Source organism: Dasypus novemcinctus, chromosome 11 (assembly GCF_030445035.2).
Source record: "Dasypus novemcinctus isolate mDasNov1 chromosome 11, mDasNov1.1.hap2, whole genome shotgun sequence".
NCBI lineage: Eukaryota > Metazoa > Chordata > Mammalia > Cingulata > Dasypodidae > Dasypus > Dasypus novemcinctus.
In genome coordinates, this window is record NC_080683.1 from 90736502 (window position 1) to 90747528 (window position 11027).

At 38.9% G+C, this 11027-nt stretch overlaps 1 pseudogene; it reads left to right on the forward strand.

Annotated features, from left to right (window-relative positions):
• Nucleotides 1-8807: 8807 nt before the first annotated feature.
• Nucleotides 8808-9415, forward strand: LOC105744596 (serine/arginine-rich splicing factor 10 pseudogene; annotated as a pseudogene).
• Nucleotides 9416-11027: the final 1612 nt, after the last annotated feature.

The following is an 11027-nucleotide window of genomic DNA, read 5'->3' on the forward strand; positions in this document are numbered from 1 at the left end:
GAGACGCCCAGTGCAAAAGAAAGTGCAGCCTGCCCAGGAATGGCGCCGCACATCACGGACAGCTGACACAACAAGATGAGCAACAAAAAGAAACACAGATTCCTGTTCCAGCTGACAACAACAGAAGCGGACAAAAAAAGGACACACAGCGAATGACACAGAGAACAGACAACTGGGGCAGGGAAAGGGGAGAGAAACAAACAAAAAAGTAAAAAAAAAATAAAGTATGGACTAGAGTGGACTTAACTGATATTCTACTATAAAACTATTGTGACAAGTAATAGAAGAAATTTTAGCATTGAGATGGATTAAGTGTCACAGTAGTTGCTGAGGGCAGGGAGAGGGTAGAAGAGATGGGATATAGGAGCATTTTGGGATTTTGAGTTGTCCTTAATGATATTGCAGGGTCAGATGCTGGACCTTATATATCCTGCCATAACCCAGTAAATGTACTTGGGGAGAGTGCGAACTACAAGGTAAACTATAATCTGTGTAGCGCAGCAATGCCCCAAAATATGTTCACCCAGTGTGGTGAGTGTACTGCAATGATGAGGGAGGTTGTTGGTGTGGGAGGAGTGGGGTGGGGGGTGGGGGATATACAGGAACCTCTTATATTTTTTAGTGTAACTTTTTTTTGATGTATGTATCTTCAAAAATATATAATTTACAAAAATGATGTGGTGGGGGGAGTGGGTTATATGGAAGCCTCTTATGTTTCTTGTTATTTTATGTTTTTTAATATAACATTCCTTGTGATCTATTAACTTTAATTTTAAAAAATAAAAAAAAAAAAACACCTAAAAAAAAAAAAAAGATGTATTGGTGTAATAGGACAGATGTATTGTTGGGTGCCAACAACAGGCCCATACTGCTCTTTACCTGTGGCCATATTTGTATGAGGGCTATAGTGTATACTAATAGTAGTATTTCTTTTTTTAAATTTTTAAAAAATTTTTTCTTTTTGTAATGGCAGTATTTCAAGTCAATTATGGTAAGATGTAAAAACAAAGAAAATCAAGTGAGATCCCTACTTCATACCATACCTCAAAATAAATTCCTACTGGATATTTTATCGATGTAGCTCCCACCTTATATACAGAACTACCTGGTCATATACTAAACTATGGAGTTGCAAAGTCCAGAGCTTTCTTTTGATACACATTCATTTCTTTTTCTTTTTCTTTTTTTTTCATATTTTATGTATTAAACTATAGTTTTTAAAAAGGTTCAGCTAATACAGAAGTAGTGAAAATTTTTAGTGAAGTATTGGTTCCTATTTTTGTGGGAAGGGTATATTTGCCCAATTAAATTTTCAATGCAAGTTAGACAGTTCAACACAGGGAAAACTTTATTCACAGAAAGTTACGATTTCAGGCAACTGAATCACCTCTTAGTTGAATGAAGCTTGAATAGCTTATAAGTCTTCCTTTATAGAACCCGAATCTTCTAGATATTTCACGAAGTTATTTTGCACTTTTCTGTGCTTCACAGAGTTTGCATTTTTTACAAATTGAATGTTTGTGGCAACCCTGCTTCAATCAAGTCTGTCTGCACCATTTTTCCAACAGCATGTGTTCCCTTTGTCTCCGTGTTACATTTCAATTAAGGTATGCACATTGGTTTTTAAACATAATTTATTGCATACTTAATAGACTGCAGTTTATATTATAAAAATAATTTTATATGTAATGGGAAAAGAAAAATTTCTGGTGACTTGCTTAATTGAGATTTTTGCTTCATTGCAGCAGGCTGGAACAGAACCTGCAATATCTCCGAGGTATGCCTATACTTATAAACTTCTTACAAAGGATGTTGTTGGCATTACAATGCAGTCCACAGACAGTATGATGGCAAAATATGAAGATATGGAAAATAGTGGAGTTGGCTATGGAAAATCTTCAGTAGATGCTATTACAAGATATGCATTTCTTTTTTGTTTGTTTAAAGATTTATTTATTTAATTTCCCCCCCCCTCCCCCGGTTGTCTGTTCTCTGTGTCTATTGTGTCTATTTTACGCTTCTGTTGTCCTCAGCCGCAGGGAAAAGCGTGGGCGGCGCCATTCCTGGGCAAGCTGCACTTTCTTTCGAGCTGGGTGGCTCCCCTTACTGGCGCACTCCTTGCACATGGGGCTCCCCTACGCGGGGGACACCCCTTGTGTGCATCAGCACTGCGCGTGGGCCAACTGCACACGGGTCAAGGAGGCCCGGGGTTTGAACCGCGGACCTCCCATGTGGTAGACGGACGCCCTAACCACTGGGCCAAGTCCGTTTCCCCAGACATGCATTTCATAAGCATGATCCGCATTAAGTTCACTCAGGCAATTCCAATAGAAGCTGTAGCACATATCAAACTCTCAAGAGGTCAATGCAAAAAGAATCTTACAAGATTCAAAAGATATAATAAAAACAATTATCTATAATAATGAAGTAATTCCTTTAGTCAAGCTCATTCACACGTATTCATTATGGAGCATCTACTGTCATCTGTACACTAGGAGGAATTTGCATCAGTGTTCAACCAGACAAGCAGAACCAGTAGAAGATATATATCACAAGATTTATTGCCAGGAATTGATTTACATGATTATGATGTTGGTTAGGCAAGTCCAAAATTCTAAGGCAGGCTGCCAGGAAGGGTAGTCTGAAACTTTCAGCCCTGGTCTGAAGCTGCTGTCACAGAGTATCTTCTTCTTCAGGAGTTCTACTTTCAAAGTCTCTCCACTGATTGAATCAGGCCCACCCAGATTTTTTAGGATAATCTCCCTTACTTAAAGTCATCTCATTATAGATTTTAATCATGTCTACAAAACACCTTCACAGAAACATGTACCTTAGTGTTGGCATAACTGGAGAGTATTGTCTAGCTAAGTTGACACATGAAAAAGACCCATCATAGAACTAAAGACTGAGAAAATAAAAAGGCCTGAGACAAAGTGCCTGCATTCATTTATTCAATGAACATTTAAACTTCCTTACCTGATAATGGTGATTTCTTTCTGCTACTTATTTTCAGGTTGACCTCAGGAAAATTGCTTTACTTTCCAGCCTTGGTATCCAACCCTTCATTGCAATGACACTAATTCTAACCTCAGGTTTATTATAAAGATGAAGTAAAACAATGAATACAAAAATGCCTTGAAAAATATGAAATGGCTGTCAGCATTTTTTTAAAGATTTATTTTATTTACTTATTTATTTCTCTCCACCCCCTTTTTACTTGCTGAGTCTTTTCATCTTCCTTGTTTCTTTAGGAGACATTAGGAACCTCTGCTCCCTGTTCTGCCTTTCATTATGTTTTTTCTTCTTGTGTCTCTTGTTATGCCAGCTTGCCATGCCCACCCATCATGCCAGCTCGCTGTCTTCTTTAGGAGGCCCAGGATCTGAACCAGTGACCTCCCATGTGGTAGACAGGAGCCCAGTCACCTGAGCCACATCTGCTTCCCCGATATCATTTTTACCAATATCTGGACAGTTGACTTTCCATAAATTCCAAGTGGTAAAGTGGTAACCCAATCCCTCCCCTTCCCTTTCAATGGGCTGGAGGCAGGTTTGCTATCGCTTATTGAGCACTGGATATATTCAGGTCCTTGGACTAAATTATCAAAACAGTTCTGAAGGCCCATGCTCCTGTTTACCCTTTGTATTCATTTGCTAGGACTGCCGTAAGATAGTACACATGCCTGGTGTCTTCAAACAACAAAATGTATTGTCTCATAACAGTTCTAATCAAGAGGATCCCTCTGAAAGCTGCAGGTGGACTCCTTCCTTGCCTCTTCCTAGCATCAAGTGGCAGGCCAGCAATCCATGGCATTCCTTGGCTTACGGCTGCAATACTCCGGGCTCTGCCTCCATCATCACATGGCTTTCTCTTATGTCAGTCTGTGTCTCTCTCCTTCTATAAGGACACCAGTCATTTGGATTAGGGGCCCATACTTCCCTAGTATGACCTCATCTTGACTAAGTCCATCTGTAAGAATCCTATTTCCAAATAAGTTCATATTCTTAGGTATGGCGGATAAAGACTTGAACATATCTTTTGGGGAACACAATTCAACCCACAACACTCACATTCTTCAAATGAGGAAGCAGATTAGGCACCTAGTTTCAAAGCCAGAAAATAGCAGAGCCCGAACTCAAAGTTAAGTTTATTTGATTCCAGATACTTAATGGCTACACCATACAGAGACCTCCCTGCTGGAGTACTCATATTTCACATTTTTTAATGATGATGATGACAATAATAATTATGAAGATTATAATGGCTATGAATGATCTTTTTCAACAATTTCTTCATAATTAGAGGAAAAAGCAAGAGCTGGAGAAATAAAACTTGCATACATATAACAAAATATTGCCCCAAGAAATCCAGGACATAAAGAAATCATTAATATATTTCTGCTAACAAGATTTTTAATTAGCACTCAGGAAAAAAATGAAAGAGAGAGAACCTGAAGAAAGTTCATTAATCTATCTGGACTTTTTATGAGAAGAGTGGAATTGAAAAAAAAAATCAAATGCAAATTTTTCAAATTGCTGTTTACCCCTGCCATCTCTCTGCTGGATCTCCTGGCTAAGCTGCAGATGAGAAGTCCAAGGGAGGAGGACAAAACACATACTTGCATTAAACTTCTGCTTTATAGGACATTTGAGGAAAGGCATAGATATAAACACAGTTATAAGAATAGCGAAGTGTTGGGAAATGACATTTGCATAATCATGTAAAAGTCTAAATATTAATTAATTGGCATTATTAAGAAATATAATCCTGTCTCCCCCCAGAAAGCTGATGACTTGCTGGAAGAAAAAGACAACCAGCTATTCACATGGAATCACCTATTCTGCTGCAGGCATTCTAGGACCTCCCATATTCTCTAGTCGGCTTCTCTCAGAATTCCTTTGGATTCACTGCAAATTCTTACTTTACAGTTAAGTATTTTATAACAGTTCTACTGTTACATGTTTTTCTTATTTCCCTTTCACTTCCAAATCCATCCAGAGGTTTCCACCAAATGTCCCTTTTATTCCAAGATGATCAGGGAACTCAGCATTTATTGAGGGTCTACTAAATGCTGGGCCCTGGGCAACTACATGTATTATCTCAGAACAGTCTATTTTCATTCTAATCCCAAGCGAAACCTTCTTAACAAAACACACCTAGTAATATCAGTAATGCTTAGTAACAATAATATCTTACCTTTGCATAAATCTTTACTATTAAATCTTAAAAACAACTCTTTAAGATAGGAATTTTTATCTACATTTTACAAAGGATAACACTCAGGCTCAAGATACCTAAGTGAAATGTGTGTCACACATTTGGTCACAATATAGCTGCCAAGTGTTTGAACCTGAACTTGAGCTGTTAGTATTCAATACCTTAGTCCCATTATACCATACCTGCTTCACTCCAAGACTGGCAAATTCTCTAAAGATGAATGTTAATTGTAGAAACATCAGAAAATAAAATTGTATGTGACAGTTAATTGAGCACTAAATGTTTAATGGACCTGGAAGTTGGTAGACGTATTACAGTATGTGATCAAAGTGGGTAATACAGTTTATAGTAACAAAAAATCATCATCATAAAGTACAATTATAAAGTACTGTGTTTCTTACGTGGCTCATGAGGTCAGTCCCAAAGTGACATGACCCCCAAACTGAGTTCATGGTTTGCTTTGGTCTCATGGATATTCTGTTGAAGTGATCATTTCAAATGATAGTTGCTTGTTCCTATGAGTTCTGATACAATGGCTATGGAAACTCACATTCTCAACTTCATTTTCTTTCACCATAAGAAGAAATGAACTATCTACACATTCATAATGGCCTAAAATACATTTTAATATGTTTCATAAATCCATTTCTTTAAAAAATAGTCCTGAAGGAGTTCATTAAGGACTTAATAAGGAATTGAATAAAAAAATAGGGACACAACAATATGAATAGATAGTTGCCTACATGGTGTCAAATAATTTTTGACTGCTTTCTCCCCACTAAATCAAATAACCCCTTTTATTGTATAAGTGAAAAGGAGATAAAGTGAAAATCAACTTATTTTCCAAAAGTACTGGTGACATCTAAATTATAACAATTCTTTGTTGTACTAACTATTGGATATTCTCAGAATGCTGCAGTAACAATAATATGCAATTTGGAAATGTAAAAGTTGCAGATATTTTTTGCTAGCTGGTGAAAAGACTATAAACTAGATAGAGGGAACATTACTACCTGTTTCAGTCACGTAAAGGCTACTACAGAGTTTAAACTCACTAAAAATACTCAGGACATTTCCAGCACAGCAGAAAGGAAACAGAAGCTATACCTAAGCTAGGAAAATAATCATTAAGTGTGAGAAATTTAAACATTAAGGAAATGAAAAAATATTCTAATGAAGAAAGAAAACTGGCCTTCTCCACCTAAGAATGAGAAAATGCCAATTATTTGCCAACTGCCATTTTCTCTTGTCTCCTTCCAAGGGACACGTTTTGCCCCTAATGATATAAATGCTGCTGTGGTTTAGTCAGACAAGCATAGGGGACTATAAAAGGGCCATGAGATACTCACAGTCAGGTTTTCCTTCTCAGCAAAAAAGGGAGACCAGCCCATAGCCCCCTTGAAATTTTCTCCTTTGTCTCTCCTAAGTAGAAAAGCTGAAGGGAATTGGTTTTCTAAAGTGCTTTATTTATTTATTTATTTTAAGATTTATTTTATTTATTTCTCTCCCCTTCCCCCACCCCGGGTTGTCTGTGTCCATTCATTCTTCTGTGTCTGCTTGCCTTCTTGTCAGGCAGCACTGGGAATCTGTGTCTCTTCCTTGCGTCATCTTCCTGTGTCAGCTCTGTGTGTGTGTGGTGCTACTCTGGGGCAGGCAGCACTTTTTTCACACAGGGCAGCTTCCCTTGCAGGGGGCACCAAACCCTGGACCTCCTATATGGTAGGCGGACACTCTACCATTTGAACCATGTCTGCTGCATGAAGAAATTCTTTAATCTCTCTATAAATTTCATGGATCCCTATTCAAAATTTAAAATTATTGGTTGGTGCGGTTTTTTGTTTTGTTTTGATTTTTTTTTGCCAGAAGGCAGAAGAAACAATTATAGGGAATAATTTAATAAATTACCACTCAGTGTCTCAAATCATTCTCTGCCTGGAGATTATGGGGACATATTATAAAGGGCATTGGAAGTCAGACAGGGAGGATTATATCCTAGACAGCTGAAAGCCAAGTTTTGATCAGGAGAAATATTTGTGGCATAGAATGCTCTGAAGCAGGGAGAGACTATCTAGGAGGTACTTCAGGCAGGAAGTAGCAAGAACTTTGACTTCAGTTTTAGCACTAGGAAGAGAAAGAACACCAAAGATGTTTGAAAGGAAAAATTTTAAAAATCAACATAACTGGGATGATTTTGGGGATGTTCTGGACTAAAACAAATCACATACATTAGAAAGAATGCCAGTCCTTTCCTTGATACTAAATTATTTTTATATTTGGTAAAGTTCAAGAGGTCTGGTACCTGGCTCTACTTTCTTGGCCTAGAAAGAGAGAGAAGAATGAGTCAAAAATGTCTCTGAGAAAATGAAAGATATCCTTTCAGAAGGTAATACTGGGGGAAGCACATATGGCTCAAGTGATAGGGCCTCTCCTTACCATATGGGAGGACATGGGTTCGATCCCTGAGGCCTCCTGGTGAAAAAGAAGAAGAGAAAGCATGCCTGCACGGTAAGCCAGTGCCCACGTAGCGAGTCAAGTGCCCACGTGGTGAGCCAGTGCCTGCATAAGTGAGTCACACAGCAAGATGATGACACAACAAAAGAGAGATGAAGGGGAGAGTGAAGGTGAAGCACAGCAGAGACCAGGAACTGAGGTGCCGCAATTGACAGGGAACCTCTCTCCACATCAGAGGTCTCCAGGAGACAAAAGAGAAATAGATACAGAAGACCACAAAGTGAAAGGACACAGACAGCAAAAACCGGGGGAGGGGAAGAGAAAAAAAATTTTTTTAAAGGTAATACTTATTAGGACTGGGAAATAACCTGAGTTAAAGGGGATGGTGAGGAATACACAAGAAGCAATGTCCAGAGCAGTAAAGAAGCAGCTGAAAATATAGATACAGAATTTGGTTTAGCTGTGAGAATAGGAAATTTAGATTTTACTATCATCAGCATAGAAGCAGTATTTGCTTTTTTTTTAACTATTTCTTTTTTCTTATTTCTCCCCCCTCATCCTCCCTGCATTGCTGCTTTCTGTGTCCATTCACTGTGTGTTCTTCTGTGTCTGTTGTATTCTCATTAGGCAGCTCTAGGAACCCTTCCTGGGACCTTCCAGAGTGGGAGAGAGGTGATCATTCTTTTGCTCCATCTCAGCTCCCTAATTCGCTGCATCTCATATTGTCTCTTCTCTGTGTCTCTTTTTGGTTACATCATCTTGCTGTGTCAGCTCTCCATGTGGGCAGCACCACTCCTGGGCAGTCTGCACTCCTGCATGGGGCTGCATTCCTTGCTCAGGGACCACTCCTTGCATGGGAGGCACCCCTGCACAGAATGACACTCCTTGTGTGAGGCAGCACTCCACATGGGCCAACTTGCCACGCCGTCCAGGAGGCCCTGGACCTCCTATATGGTAGGCGGAAGCTCTACCTTTGAGCCATATCCACTTCCCTAGAAGCAGTATTTGAATCAATGACAATAAACCTCGAAATCAATTGTAAACTGGCCATAGTTACCTTTTCTTAAAAATACTTAAATACTGGAATAGAAGGGATTAGAAGGCCTGGTATAAAAGATATAGAGGTGTCTGAGGACCCGCCATGGGAACTGTGGTGGGCTTTCAGAGCCCATTAGTTCCCCGTGGCCGGGATCTGCACCACAGTCCTTCCCGTTATCTGCGACCCCCAACACGTCTCTGTCCGTGAGAAACGTGGCCGAAGACACCAGGTCTGAAGATTTACGTCGCGGATTTGGTTGTTATGGTCCTAGAGATGATATGTATGTTCCACTTGATTTCTACACGCGCAGTCCAACAGGGTTTGCTTATGTTCGATTTGAGAATGTTCATGATGCTGAAGATGCATTACATAACTTGGACAGAAAATGGATTTGGGGGATGTCAAATTGAAATCTAATTTGCACAGGGGGTCGGAAGACACCGAATCAAATGAAAGCCAAGGAAGGGAGGAAGGATACAGTTCTTCACACTCTGACGATTACGACAGATAGAAACATTCTAGAAGCCGGAGTTACAAAAGGAGATCAAGAAGTCGGTCTTTTGATTACAACTATAGAAGATCCTAAAGTCCTAGAAACGTAAACTGACTGGAAGACCACAACGTAGCAGAAGCCAATCGACAATGACAGACCAAACTGCAGCTGGAATACCCAGTACAGTTCTGCTCACAACACTTCAAGAGGGATCTGAGAACGTGGAAAAAGAACCAAAGAAGGGAAGTTCAAGAGACCAAAGTGTGGGTGGAAGTTGCTGCAGTATAAATACTGTACAAATATTTTGACTCTCATCTGAAAAGATAAAAGAATGTTAATGGAAACTACATGGAATAATTGAAGGCCCTTCAAGTTTGAAAGTAGGCATTTTAGGACAAATAAAAGGAAATTCAACTTTGTATTTGTGGAAACTAGTCCCGAAATATGAATAGGTTTACACTGATTGTTGGGTAATAGGTCCATAATAAGTTATTGAAAACTTGGATGTCTGAATATCAAGGAAGACAGCCTTAGTCTCTTACAGTGCCTCTATTGGTCTGTCTCAAACTGAATTGGGTGAGAAAAGTTATGCCCAATATAAACTATCTCTTGGTTGTCAGTTCCAGTTTTGCTGTTATTGGCAAACCTTGCCTATGTTTATTCTGGTGCTGGTGTTCTCCGCTTGATTGTTTGCTTTGATGGCATCTGAGTTTATTTATTTGTACACCACATGTAGGTTACATCTTCCTCTTCTCCAGGTAAATTCCAAATATGATACTTGATATCCAGCTAAGAGGGTCCATCTCTTCTCACCTCTTACCTAGTCAGTATATTCAGCAAACATTTACTGCACCCTCACTGTTGGTCAAAACATTTTACTGGATAATTGGGGAGAAAAAAATAGACATAATTCATTTATTCAATAATAAAGTCCACTGAGAGCACACACACAAAAAAAGATAGAGAGCAGGGCAAGGCAGTAGAGAGTCCCCACCTGTCCCAGTAGACCACAAGGCTCTCTGAAGATCTGGCCAGTCTGAGCTGCTCTAATTAGGAATTTAAGCAAATTATTTAATGTCCTTGTAATTGGGAATAAACCTAAGGGATGTCTGAATTTACTGTCCATATGTTCTTTTTTTAAAAAAAACTACATTATCTTTTGGAATAAAGGTAAATGTTTAATGTAATTTTATACCTTCAATTAATTTCTAAAGCCATAGACTGCTTGAAATACCTCATTTTAGCCAGGAATGTAATTCTACTTTTTAGTACTAGAAAGTATTTATGACTTTAAAAAAATAAGAAAGATAAGTTATCCTTTGCGTGGGTCTTATCCTCTCAAGCTGAAGATTCGACTTTTTTTCCAAATGAGTTTTCGATTGCTTTTTTATTTACTTACCTTTTATCTACCCAAACAGAGATGAGAGAGGAATTCTCTCTCCCCTTCCCACCCCACCCCTGCTCACTTTTCCCAAAAACTTATGGAACGTTTTCAGTCAGTCCCTGGAGGGCAAATATATTATAAATCCTGGGAAATGCTCTTGTGGACCAGCTTTGATTCAGAATTTCTGGGGAAAACTTTAAAATTAATTTTATTTCCTAGCATTCTGTTGACCTTTCTCTCCGGACTGTTTCCTACCCTACGGTAATCTTCTCAAACATAAAAACTCTTGCTGATTTAGCTGTGGCTAAACATATACTCTTGTTTATGGTGGTTTTGCAGTGACCCCCTATGTATCTGGAGAGGATGCAACATTCCAGAAAATCCATTCTAATTGTGGATGGCTCAAATCAGATAAGCAGTGACTCTGTTCTTTCCTAACTATGAA